At 36.5% G+C, this 11,928-nt stretch overlaps 2 long non-coding RNA genes across 3 annotated transcripts; one reads left to right on the top strand and one right to left on the bottom strand.

Moving 5' to 3' along the window:
- Positions 1-3,559: 3,559 nt before the first annotated feature.
- On the bottom strand, positions 3,560-8,209 carry LOC129739963 (uncharacterized). 2 transcript variants are annotated; one of them, XR_008736037.1, is made up of 7 exons: positions 7,600-8,209; positions 7,326-7,534; positions 6,900-7,108; positions 5,833-6,566; positions 5,479-5,770; positions 4,651-5,174; positions 3,560-4,022 (listed from the first exon to the last, which is right to left on the bottom strand). It is a non-coding gene; the product is annotated as an uncharacterized LOC129739963 (long non-coding RNA). The 2 variants fall into 2 exon arrangements; XR_008736038.1 differs by lacking the exon at positions 5,833-6,566 and having other exon boundaries at positions 6,905-7,108.
- A 505-nt stretch (positions 8,210-8,714) lies between these two features.
- Positions 8,715-9,310, top strand: LOC129739965 (uncharacterized). The gene is made up of 3 exons (XR_008736040.1): positions 8,715-8,748; positions 8,807-9,006; positions 9,074-9,310. It is a non-coding gene; the product is annotated as an uncharacterized LOC129739965 (long non-coding RNA).
- The last annotated feature ends 2,618 nt before the right edge of the window (positions 9,311-11,928 follow it).

Below are 11,928 nucleotides of genomic sequence, written 5' to 3'. Positions count from 1 at the left end.
GGCGAAGCTCCTATATACACATGTAGTGGTATGAATAAGGTTTAGCAATTCCCGCATAAATAAGGATCGTAACCAAACGATTTCTTAAATAGTCAAACGACGATTTGATGAGGCGTAAAAAAACGCTTTGCAAACGATTATATGAACCGTGGAATACATTGCTCGAATCGTGAATTTCTAATTGATTGTATTTTTAATATGTTGTTAGGTTATGTAATTGTTAAAAACTGTTAAAGCACTTATATGGAGGAACTGTTCATCAAACAGTTGAGATAACATCCAAAAATCGCTCATGTAAACATATTTCGCACTTCAAACTGTAATTGTTAAAGTAATTCTTGAAGTTCGCTGTTAAAGAGACATTTAAGGTTGAAGTCGTGAAAAGATTTGTCGTAACGTTCTCCAACGCTATGCGTACGTTATTTGGAATCGTTCGTGAATACCGGGAATTTTCGGATTGAAAGTGAAAGAACCAATAATTTTGGATATTTATGATTTATTTATTAATTAGTCATCTGTATCCATACCTTTAATGTTTTAATGTTTATAAAATTTAATCCTCCATCCAATTCGAAGAACTCTTACGGCTTTCCGGCTACTCCGAATGATGTGGTGACAGCTGACATCCATAACCTGGAATATGCGAAAAGTGAAATAAGTTCCAATATCCTGTATATTTTTTCTTTTCTGTTCTGCTAACTGGCCTGGTACTGTTGATTTTTTTAAGAACTCAATCCACCTACCTGTTACTAACAGCAATCCGATGTTCCCACGGCGGCTGGGTGGTGAAATTTCCCCGGACATCGCCGCTGCTCTTGCCGGAAGTTTCGATACTTTCATGAGCCTCCTGGCTCCGTAGTTGAAGTGTTGAGCTGCTGAATGGCTGGAGGAAGGAAACTGGTGTTCCTTTTTAATCTTCGGAATAATGACCTTCGTACTCCGATCCATTTTTGTCGCAGTCGCAGGATCCCCGACGAGATGCAAAAAAACAAAGCAACGATTGATAAACAACACGCGCGCGAACGACATCAAACAGTCAGTGGTGCCAAGTATGAGGATTTTTCAAAATTTAGATTTTTTTATATTTCTATGTTAATACAAATTTTAATATGATTTGAGAAAAAATAATTTCTGATAATAACAACCATAACTTATTCACCAACAATGCCAACTGAATCAATAAGAAAATTACAAATAAATTTGAATCAATATTTAAATTTGTAATGAATTATTTATTATGATTTTTCATGAATCATAGAACTATATAGTAAAATGTTTTTAGATTACATAAACAAATAGACTATCTGATTTCTCCCACAGTAATTCGTAAAAACCACAGTTAATACTTAGTAACACTGCGACAAGACTTCAAGAAGTTCAAGTTTTCGAAATTTCAAAGTACTAAAATTGCTGTAGTAAGTTATTATTTCTGACAAATACTCAGTTCGACAGGTTATTACTCGATTGGAATTACACTGACACAAAATTCAAAATTCCAATCACAACACGGCGCTTCTTGTTTAAAGCCTCTTCAGTAAAACGATAAAATTTAACTAAATAAACATTTAGTAGAACAAAATGGTCAAATACTTGTTAACATTAAAATTTGGCAGCTCTGACCTGCTTTTCGGTCATTTTTGACGTGGAGTTTGACATAAAGATGAACGCTGCGGGTAACGGTTGCTGATCATTTTTACGATTAGTGATAAAATTGAATTATCGTCCATATCATTGGTTCACCTTTTCAGATTTCATCACTTTTCACATGAACGTTCTTGTTTCGTTCTTATCAATATCGAAGTAAAGTTCAATATAACAGCTACATTAATAGAGACGATCACTTTTTCTGGAGCAGTAGATGTTTGGTTTAGACTATTAGAGATACAGTTTTTGAGTATGCGGGTTGCTTCGGCAGCTTTTACTTAGCTCGAAATCAAGCAAAGCAAAAGCCCAAAGCATTTGCTTAGTTTGGTATGAAAAAACATTTGCTTAGCGGATGTGTACTAAAGTCTTAGAACATAGCTTTTGCTTCGAAAAATAGAGCTATCCAACCAGCAGAATCTGAAGTTTTCTAAAGTTAAATGAAAAAAGACGATCAGAAAATTTAAAAGTCCGGCTAAAATAGCCATGAAGTCGACGGTGCGGATGGTGGGTGTAAGAACGACCGGAAAGTTTTTGGTTATTGCGTGCTCGTATGTTGATGTTTAAAGAAAAATGAATACATATTCGAATATAGTCAAACGACAAATGGCCTAACTTTAACATTTATCATAGCTCTCCCACACGTATTCGAATCGGGATAATCCGATGTATAAAAAATAGGCAATAGGCGCGCATCTTAATTTAATTTTTTTTTTAATCTTAGAATTATAAAAAAAATCATATAAATATGGAAGTCTGAATTATGTTTTAAATTATTACAATTTTCTTCCAACTTCAAGCCGATTGGGACTTCTTCCACTCTAGCCGGAATTTTTAATTTAGAATATTTACTGATTGATTTGTTTAGTTTCATCTTAGACGAATCATTTCATACAACGACAGGAATATGAAAAAAAAAAGCTGGATTATCACTCCGAGTTTTCTTTAACCATGTTGAAAATGCCTTTTTGAATTGTATTGAAGTGTAATATTGCTAATTTAATAAATTCATGACATTGCTAAAGAATTTTTTATTGGAAAAGTCTGCTACCGAGCATGCTTAGAAAATAAAGCTATTGCTAGGAGATTTGTCGAGCGATTACTTCAGATTTGGGCTTTATTCATACCAAATTAGCTTGTTCTAAAAGTAAAAGCTCCTGACAGAGAAAACAGCTGTCAAAAAAAACTTTATTCATATCAACCGAAGCAATTGCTTTAAGCGACTGCTCGACTGCTCGATTTAGTTTAGCAAAAGCAATTGCTAGGTTTTTTTCATATCACCTATGGTCAAAATTTCTCCTGAGAGTGACTGGCAAATCTCTTCACACTTCGATCGGCTGCTGCCCAGACAGGAAAAATCGCCCGAAAACGGCCCGATTTTTGTCCGTACATCTGCTCGATCGGTCCGAAATCGTATAAGAAATCGGGCCGAGTTTAGTAGAAAATCGTGCGAAAATGAAACACTTTTTCGGGCGACGATAAGTTTTTTCAACCAGTTCGAGCAGATCAAATGTCAAAACAAGCGGACCGTTTTCCAACCGAATCTGAACGGTTTTCGAACCGTTTCTGGGCCGATTGCCATCGTCCCTCCGAAATGAAGGACCGATTTCGGGCCGAAACCGAACGCATTTTCGAACGAATTTCAGACCGATCGTACGGATCGAGCCTTTCAAATGTCAAAACAAACGGGCCGAATCCGAACCGAAACCGAACGCATTTTCGAGAGATTTTCGGGCCGATTGTACGGATCGAGCATTTCAAATACCAAAACAAACGGTTCGTTTTCGGGCTGAAACCGAACGGATTTTCGAATTGTTTTTGGACCGATTACCATGGTTGCCAGTATTTTAGAATCTATTTTATTTTCCAATTTTTTTTATTTACATACAATTTACGAATACAATCCATTATAACTCAGTTGTAAGTAGTATACCAATATTTAAAGCTAATTCGGAAGTAATTCAAATCATTTGTTTGGTAATAAAGAATTGCTGTTGACAAATCCTGAATCTTTGCCCTTCTGCCTGAATATATTTGTCTCAATTGAACTGCCTAGCCCTGCTGTTCTTCTTAGCGATTCTTGAATCATACAAATCTAATGATGCCTGAAATATAAGTAAACGAAAATGCACTTCCTGCCTTATTATTGTAGAATGTACATTTTTCCTAGCCAGAAAATATTTTATGTTAAGTTGCAATTTGTCATTGCTTAGCAATTGTCTCGGGGCTCCACACCACAATTAATTGCTTTTCCGAAGTTTTATCGGTGGATTAACCTCTTTGCCACATTTGTTTTCTTCCACCAGGAAGCCACGGAAGATTGCAGATTATGAGTTTTCGCTCGACGATTCTCGACGGGCCAAGATGCGCCTTTTGCCAACCTAAAAAGATAAACTTGAAATATTTTTCTCTTTTTTTTATTTTATCAATGGATCAGTTGTCATCGAAATTGTTAAAACTCTTTTAGCCGGAATTTTATCAAATCTCAATAAATTAATGTTTCAATCAATGTAATTGACAAATGGTGATTGTATTATTTTACTCACGGAAATCACAAAAATAATCTAAATAGCCCTAGTCAATGAAGGAACTTTAAAGTAGGAATAAAACTTTTAGAAATATCATTTTAAGTCAATGCCTGACAATATTTAGATAAGGAAAAAATAAATATATAATCCATTGATTTTTTTGGAACTAGTAAATGAGAATTACGTATTACGAAACATTGAATAATGGAAGAGTTGAAAATATTGAAAAATTCCCAAAACTAGGAAACTTCTTATTCACGTATTGTTCAATAAAAAATCCAATATGGTGATTGAATGTTCCTTCGAATTTTTCTATAATAGATTTTTCAATGAAGGCCTGTTCACAAATTCAGAAACATGTTAATTCGATACCTTATAAATATCTGACTGTAATATTCTCACTACTCAAACCTCACTTATAGTTTAATATAAACGAAGGAACGTTTTTATGTTCAATTCAATTCCAAACAAAAATCATTACCTTATTTCCAGCAGGCAAAAACATCATCGTGTTCATGTTCACCACCGGTACAACAGTTAACTGTTAGCATCATTAGAAGACTTATTACTTGATGACTTCACCTAAGGGAATTCCAGATAGATGTTGCATCTCCTAGTTGAGCTGGATGAAATTTTGCTATATTGTATATAGTACAATGTAGTACTTGTTGAAGCAGATGAAGCCGCCATGATTTTAACTTGTTTGTTTTTCTGCCAGTTCTAAAGGCTGATATCGAGATCATCGGGTCCACTGGCCAGCTGTGTCTGCGGCAATGTTCGATCTATCGACACACCCGTCGTGTTTCTCTAGGTAGTGCAATTTCATGGAAGGTTTCATTAACCTTAAATCGTATGAATGAAACGGTGGAAACGGTACGACAGTCCGTGGCCGAATGTCCCGGTATGCCGAAATTTCCATTAACGGAGAAGCATCTCCGAGAAATGATTAATCCAAAACGTTGTTAGTCACGAGAACGTAGTTCGGCTTTTTCGTTTCCTACCAAGCTGGAAGAGAAAAAAAAATATTATTTCAGATATAAATAGCTTTTATTTTATGTAAAATCTGATTATTAGTCGGAATCCAGAATATGTAGAATAAAAGAATCTAAAGAATGTTCAAATTTACATTGAAATTTGCAGTTTCAAGATTTCATATGATTAGGATTATTTTGACTATATAAACACAATTCGACACACCCAATTAACAAAACGTATAAAATAAATAGATTACAAATCTATTAAAATTTAAAAAAAATATTATGTTTAGCAAGCATACACCACATTTAAATAAAACAAAAACGCAACTTACCTTCGTAGTTTGAAACAGCTTTCATCCCTTCATAGCTTATCAGATGCTAAAAAATGTACGTTTGACTTGCAAGCACGGCCAATTTTAGATTTTCATCCAAACATTAGTATTAAATAGAAAAAAAAAATTAATTCACCAACCAGAGAGTATAATGCGCACAGCGTCACTAGTACGGTGTCACTAATCGTGTCGTTCCACGACTGGATAAGCATTTTTTGAACATGATGATTCCGGCATTAATTTCCTTGGTTAGGTTAATCCGTTCGTTGTTGCCCGGTAGGTCAAAAAACATCTGCTGGAAGATAGCAAATAATAAAAGATTCATTTTGAATTTTATGGTGACAATCTATTAACCTTAAATAGAACGACAGTATTTAATTTGTATAATCAATAAATAATTGCTTAGTAAAATTATAACTTTGAACAGTTTCACATGCCACGGGATCACACATGCATAACCGTTTGTTGGTACTACTTTGAGAAGTTCGTTTTGATGGTAGCTTAACTCCACAGTGTTGTAAAGTAGCAGTCAGTACCAGATTACTCAATGGTGCAATTAACGCCTCATTAAATTATTTGAGATGTAACGGAATGCCGATGATTAATTGCCACAACAGTTAACACTCCCATATGTTGACCGATCTCAACCAACATTCTAATTACGACATTTTTTTCATAAAGGATTTTAACACATGGGGCATTCGTCCCTAAATTGCGACAATTATGATTGTACTGGCCTTATAAACTGATGGCCTTGATCCAGCTTCTCTCGTGCTGATATCGAGGAGAATGAGAATGTTTAACTGTATCACCGGTCAGCTGATCATCGGCAGAATCAGAAATTACATTTCTGTTTAAAAAGTTAGCTGTTTTTAGCATTTCAATGCTGGACATTGCTCGTTACAAGATATCGCCGAGATTAATCTATAGAGGGCAACATCCGATCACCTATGTACACTTGGCCATTATTCTACTGGTAGTCAGCAACTCCCTTGGTAAGTTTCCACCAGAAGAAGGCTGCCTACTTACAGTATCGGATCGATGCCAACAAAGTGTGATATCTCATTTGAGTAGCAGTCACGCCATTCCTGCAACAGAACAAAGAAAAAAACTATGTTAAATACATCAATAACTTTATGAACTACCATCCTATCATATTGTATCAAATAAATACTCACTGCGTTATTTTAAACTTTTATCAATTTGATAAAAGGAAATAAGGTGCTCCGCGAAAATCGCAAACACGGGTAAGGTGCAAACAAGGCAGTTTTTGCTTCATAAAAAAAAACATCCGAAAAATCAACATCCGGCGTCAGAAATCATTGAAGAACTTTTTTATATGATTTTTTAGATGTATGAAAACGATTTTGTTTGCACTTACCTCATGTGAGATAGTATTGTAATATTTTTCATCAACTCACCTCACCTAATCCAATCGATCACGGCCAACATTATCGATTTTTTGCTGATGCTAATGCCAATGTGACGGGTCCTAGAAGGCATAACTGCCTTCATGAGTTCGTTTTTTTTTTACTGTTGTCAGATTTTTGTGAATGGGTCCGCCTTTATGAAACTCGGGGTATATGTATTTTCCACGATCTGGTATTATTTCATGCTACCCCGCATGACCCTGAAAAATAAATAGACAGATGAAACAAGATTTCAGGCTCCGAATAAATTGACTCTGTAAACAAAAATCTGTTCAGTTCAGATTCTCATTACCTACAGATTTCAGTTTCTGATTCCATATTAAAATTCAGATATCAGATTTGGCTTAATAGGTATAACAAGAATTTCGATTTCGTCAAAGAAAACGTTAAAAGTTCTTCATTTCCTTAAATTCTTACCTCGAATGGCATAAGCTAGGCTATCTGGAAACGCTGCAATGTTTGGTACATGCGGAATTCGTCCACCCCCAACTGCGGCTTCGTCGTCGGAAAGCACTTCCAAAAATACTTGGGGGCGATTGTACCAAAATCTAGTGTACTGCGCGACCGAATCAAGATCGTACAATCCGAAGTTATTTCTATTCTACCCAAAGGTATAGCTTTGGATTCTGAAAAATAAACAGAGTTTTGTTTACTATGATTGAATAACTTTAAGGAACCGTAAATGACTTACCTTCGTAACACTTAACTAGGCAGTTCCGTAGTGGTGACGGATCACAAAAGGGGATCTTTTTTATTTTCTGGCGGCATGAAATCAACTCCACACCAACCGGATTTTCGACGGGACGGGGTGTTACTAGATCCACTTTGAATTGAGCAACATTCGACACATCTATGCCGGAAGTTTCCGGTCTGGCAACACCGGAACGAACCCTGCTTGCTCCAAAATCCAACCATCTGCCTGGTCACATTGTTGTGCTTCAGTCAGATTACTCCGTTCGCGACATCACACCGTTAGGCTAGGAACAGCAAGGGCAAGCACTATGTGGTGACATCCCGGGACTTCTGGCTAATTTGTTTCTCACCATGCGGCGTCATTAGAGCAGGAAAATTTTGTTCCATTTCCTCCTTATCCAAAACAACACCGGAACATGATGGATGATTTGAAGGCGTAGCAGTACCCGACTCGCTTAAGCCTAGTCCACACTAGGCAACATGAACGGCGATTTTTGTTATGAGACGAACTTTGTTGTCTGTTGTTGTTGTTGGAAAAATGAGACGGTCGCAGTGTCTCCCGAAGAAAATGGGAGACGCTGAGACCGTCTCGAGACGAACCGTCTCCTAGTGTGGACTAGGCTTTAGAATCAAAAAATTTAGAAAAACACAATTTCACAACAATCACGCATGCACCAAAACAAAACACGCACCCGGATTGCTGCGATCGAAAACTGCTCGTATTTCGTTTTGTTCATCGCAGCAATGCGAAAAATATCGTCTGTTTTCGAGCAATCGAGCAGGCGGATGGAAATCGAACCGAAAATGGATCGAATTCTAACCGCTAGAATTCGAGTGGTGCCAACTCTGTTTTGCAATCGGCCCGATTGAGCAAACGTTCCTGACAGGGTGACGGCAGGTATACACGGTAAATTTAGATTATTCAGACACTGAATAATTTCAGTTCAGCGGTCGCACCATGTATGAAGATGAAAACAACTGAATTGGATTCCTTCAAAATTTTGAGTTGTTTTCCTTCAAAGGTAGCGAAATTTTTTTACTAATCGACGACGCACATTATTTCACTGAGAATGAATGGAAACAACTCAGAGCGTCTCGAAAACAAAAGTTAGTGTTTTTCAAACAGAAGTTAGTCGGACAGCGATGGGTAAAATTTTATAGTTGGTTTTATTTGTTGTATTTATCTTATTTGTTCCTTTCTTTAGGTTGATTTCCACCGGATGCGGCGCAGCTTTTTGTCATTTGGATTTGTGAATTCCCGGCTGAACGGCAGTTAACACCTGAAGCTCTCCACCGAGTACGCCATTGTGAAATTCGTCTGTTGGCCGAAGGAGAGATATGCGCTACTTATCGAACAGCGGGAATTGATTGCTGCTGATCAGCAACAACGAAAAAAATGCGACGGGTAAGATTTGAAAATTTACGATTCTTCTTAGTTTTAAGCGATTTCTAATCTAGTTTTCCCTCAACAGGTCTATTCCTGACGGATTCGGTTTTGTGTTCCACAAAACTCCTGTACTAACGCTGGGATCGGTGGAAGTCCCGGCTAGCAAATATACCACACGGATGTCCCCCAGGATCGAGTACGCCATCGGACAATTCGTCTGATTGGCAGGAGAACAACCAACTGCTACTCCCCGAACAGCAGAAAATGTTGTTTGCCACTCACCAACTTCGGCGAAAACAAAATACGATGGTAAATAAATATATTTGACGGATTTGTTTAATTGTTTTTTATGTAGTCCGAAATTTGAATTAATTTCTTTTAAAAAATATAATCCCTTTAGAAACTGTGTCCAAATTTTAAAAATTCTGAGTTGTTTTGGCTCAGACCGTTCAAACGCGTCTTAAAGATGCCTGATTGAAAACAACTCAAAATTCACGAAACCCCCTACTATTCATTTCTGAGTTTTGCCGTTCTAATCAAAATTTGAGTTTCCCCAGTTTTGGCGCATTTTGAATTGTTTTCCTTCAAATCTGAGTCAAGGAGAATTAGAGTGCAACTAATTGAACGACTTGCTGGCAGAGAGCAACAAAAGCAATAAAAAACTGAAAACGAGCTTGCTGGCAGGAGCAACAATAATAATAAATGCTTTTCTTGTTCCTCTTCGGTCGTCTTCGGCTTGCTGGCAGGAGCAACAATAATAATAAATGCGTTTCTTTTTCGTCATCGGTCGTTTGAATGCAATTGCTTGACTAGGTTGTTATTTTAGCTTCAAATGAATGGGGAATGAATGACTGGCAAACGAAGTGACTGGTCGTTAAGGAACAGTCAATTGAGTTTGACGGACCAAGAGGCTTCACAGTCACAGCTTCACGCCTCATGACGATGACTTTTGACAAGCCTGCTCCGTTGTGTTAATTGTTAAAATAAAAATTAAATGCTTCTTTCCGTATTGCTCCAATGAATTTTCTCTGCATTCTTGATTAATTTCAATTAAAAAATTCAAAGTCACAGTCACACAGATTGCAATACCTGCCACAAATTTAAAATGGTAAAAATGGTTATGCTCGATTGGAACGACTTTTGACAGTTCACTCAGAGGAAATCTTATTATAAATTTCATAAGATACATCTTATATGAACCACTTTTTTGCGTCCAAACTAATTTTTCATAAGAGTCTTATGAAGTTCTTTCAATTTTCATACGATGTTCTTATGAAAAATAGAAGAAACGGCATTGTGAAAAAATGATGAACACATTCATTCATAGCATCAGTTTTTTTTCATCATCTAACAGTACGAAGCAATCGCCAGTTCATAGTTATTTTAGTTTTCCTTCAATGTTAAATGCTATTGTTATCTCCGGAATGGTAAGTTCGATTTGATGTTTTTGGTGTGAACGTTGAATATATTAGTAAACTAAAATACATTATTTGTTTACTTTTCAGCAAGCTGATCGGCAAAAAACGAAAGGTCGAAGATTAAGATGCGGCAAAAAAAACCTTGATGGGGCCGTCTGTTGATGCGCTGCTGATGGTCACAATGAAGGATTTAATTTTAAACGAATTTGGCAAACAATAAAGTGAATGTTTTCAGCATGAAATATCGAGAATTTTTCTTATTAGAAAGTGATTTACTGTTTCCATAAGAATCTCTTATGAAAAGCAACAACCTCTCATTGAAGTAGGCGTTCATCTTCAGAATTCATTCGCGTCATAAGACAATCTTATAAATTTCATTAATTTTTGTTATGGCGCCACTTCATAAGAGAATCTTAGGCCGATGACATAGTGAATACGATGCGATGCGATGCGGTGAATGCGGTTCAATGCGGTGAACCACATTTGATGAAAATGTATGTGAATCGCTTAAACCTGACATACTCAACGCGGCGAAGCAGATGTCAATTTGTTCCGCCGCTCGAGTTCGCGTAGGCTGCGTCCGTAAATTTTCCGCCAATTCGCATCGCATCGCACTCACTATGTCATCGGCCTTATGGCATACATAATAGTATTTTTCTGAGTGTGCTAGTTCCGTCTTTTTGAATTGTTACGCGAGATTTTCGAGCAATTAACGGCGGGGCGAGGGCGAAATTTTCAAATCAAGCGTGAGTTTTCAAAAGGACGTATGTCGCAAAAGTAAACAAATTGAGTTACTGTTTGCACGGTATAGTAAATTTTATTTTCTTCTGTATGAATTAACTGTTTGTACAAAAAAAAATAATATGCCGTTAGTTAAAAAAATATACAAACGACCTATGTCATCTTTTCTCAGTGTTTTCGAAATTCTTCTTTACACCTCTTTTTGGTAAAACGACGCATCTGTCAAAACAAATAATATCGCACACACAGCAGATAGGATCGCAGCAAACCGTCGTATGCGTCAAATCAGATACGTCGGTTTTTTCACATCATTGCAGATGCGTCAGTTTTAAAATAATTATTATTTTAAAACTGACGCATCTGCAATGATGTGAAAAAACCGACGTATCTGATTTGACGCATAATGAAAACAATTTGTCCAAGCGACGAATCATAAAGGGTGTATGTAAATATTAAACTGTCACAACGACGAATCATTATGGCGTATGTGAAAAAAAACTCAACAATACGGTGTAAAATATTTTTTTTAACAAATTCACTAGGAAACAGCAAAAAATCCAGTATGCTCAAACCTATAATTAAAACATTATTGTTTTTCCTACAGCTGCCATGATAAAACTTGATTCTAGATCAAACAGCTTTAAATAGCATTTATTTATATTAACATAATTTTGTCCCTCCTTTTTCTCAGATTTTGTCTGATGTTACATACGTCCTTTTGAAAACTCACGCTTGAAATCATCATTTTCGGATCTTTTCTTCTTATTCGCGAACTAAGCTG

Source organism: Uranotaenia lowii, chromosome 1 (assembly GCF_029784155.1).
Source record: "Uranotaenia lowii strain MFRU-FL chromosome 1, ASM2978415v1, whole genome shotgun sequence".
NCBI classification, from domain to species: Eukaryota; Metazoa; Arthropoda; class Insecta; order Diptera; family Culicidae; genus Uranotaenia; species Uranotaenia lowii.
The sequence above is the reverse complement of the archived record's forward strand: the minus strand, read 5'-3'. Positions and strand labels throughout refer to the sequence as shown.